This window comes from Arachis duranensis, chromosome 3, assembly GCF_000817695.3.
Source record: "Arachis duranensis cultivar V14167 chromosome 3, aradu.V14167.gnm2.J7QH, whole genome shotgun sequence".
NCBI lineage: Eukaryota > Viridiplantae > Streptophyta > Magnoliopsida > Fabales > Fabaceae > Arachis > Arachis duranensis.
Genome location: NC_029774.3, coordinates 83,374,383 through 83,376,124, shown reverse-complemented (window position 1 = coordinate 83,376,124; position 1,742 = coordinate 83,374,383).

Sequence of the window (1,742 nt, the reverse complement as noted above, 5' to 3'; positions counted from 1 at the left end):
AAGGAGTAAGAAGGATTGGATGAAGACAGTAGGAAAGCAGAGAGACGGAAGGGAAGGCATCTTCATGCGCTTATCTGAAGTTCCTACCAATGAATTACATAAGTACCTCTATCTCTATCTTTATGTTTTTATGCGTTCATCACCATATCCATTTGAGTTTGCCTGACTAAGATTTACAAGATGACCATAGCTTGCTTCATACTAACAATCTCTGTGGGATCGACCGTTACTCGCGTAAGGTTTATTACTTGGACGACCCAGTACACTTGCTGGTTAGTTGTGCGAAGTTGTGTTTATGCCATGGTATTGAACACCAAGTTTTTGGATTCATTACCGGGTATTATTTGTGTTGTGAAAAGTATTGATCACAATTTCGTGCACCAAGTTTTTGGTGCCGTTGCCGGGGATTGTTGAGTTTGGACAATTGACGGTTCATCTTGTTGCTCAGATTAGGTATTTTTTCTTCAGAATTCTTGAAGATGAATTCTAGAGTTTCATGATGATTTGTTGAAGTCTGGCTGGCTGTGAAGCCATGTCTAATTTCATTGGACCGAGGTTTCAACTTATCATCACAAGAGCTTGTTGATTTTTATCAATCTTGCTTTTGGAGCAGTGATCTGCTAAGGCTTGGCTGGCCATTGGCCATGTCTAGTGTTTTGGACCAAAGCTTTCTTTGAAAGCTTGGCTGGCTGTGAAGCCATGTCAAATTCCTGGACCGGAGTCTTAGACTAAACACTGCATGATTCCTGGAATTCTCATTAAGAATTTTGATACCTTTTTCCACTTTATTTTCGAAAAAACACAAAAAAATTTACAAAATCATAAAATCCAAAAAAAAAAATTGCTTGTTTAAGTCTAGTGTTTCATTTTAAGTTTGGTGTCAATTGCATGCATTCATTCATGTGTCTTAAGGATCTTCAAGATGTTATTGATGATTTCTTACTCTAATCTTTGAATTCTCTTGACTTGAGTGTTTATGTGTCTCATATGTGTCTCATTAGTGTCAGCAGTATACAAACTGCTAAGTTTGGTGTCTTGCATGCATTGTTATTTGATTCTTGTTGCATTTTGATTTATCCTTATTATTAAAAATCCAAAAATATTTTTAAATTGTGTCTTCTCAAGTCAGTAATACAGAGAATTGAAGGTTCAAAACATACAGCAGAGGAATTGCACAGAAAAAGCTGGGCGTTCAAAACGCCCAGTGAAGAAGGACAGACTGGCGTTTAAACGCCAGCCAGGGTACCTGGTTGGGCGTTTAACGCCCAAAAAGGTAGTGTTTTGGGCGTTAAACGCCAGAATGTGCACCATTCTGGGCGTTTAACGCCAGGATGGCACAAGAGGGAAGATTCTGTTTTTCAATGCAATTTTTTTTCAGGTTTTCAAAGTTTTTCAAAATCAAATATTTTTCAAATCATATCTTTTCAATCAAATCTTTTTCAAAATCAATTTCTTTCTATTTTCAAAGATACTTGCTATTAATTAATGATTTGACTCAACATTTCAAGTATGTTGCCTTTTCTGTTGAGAGAGGTTTAATGTCTGAATCATATCTTTTCTTGATAGCCAAGTCATTAATTTTTAAGATCAAATCTTTTAAAATGTTTTTCAAATCATATCTTCTCAATCACACTTTTTTTAAACTAATCATATCTTCTTAACCACATCTTTTTCAAAATAACTTTCAATCAAATCTTTTTGATTTCTAATTTCAAAATCTTTTTCAAAAATCACTTTACTTT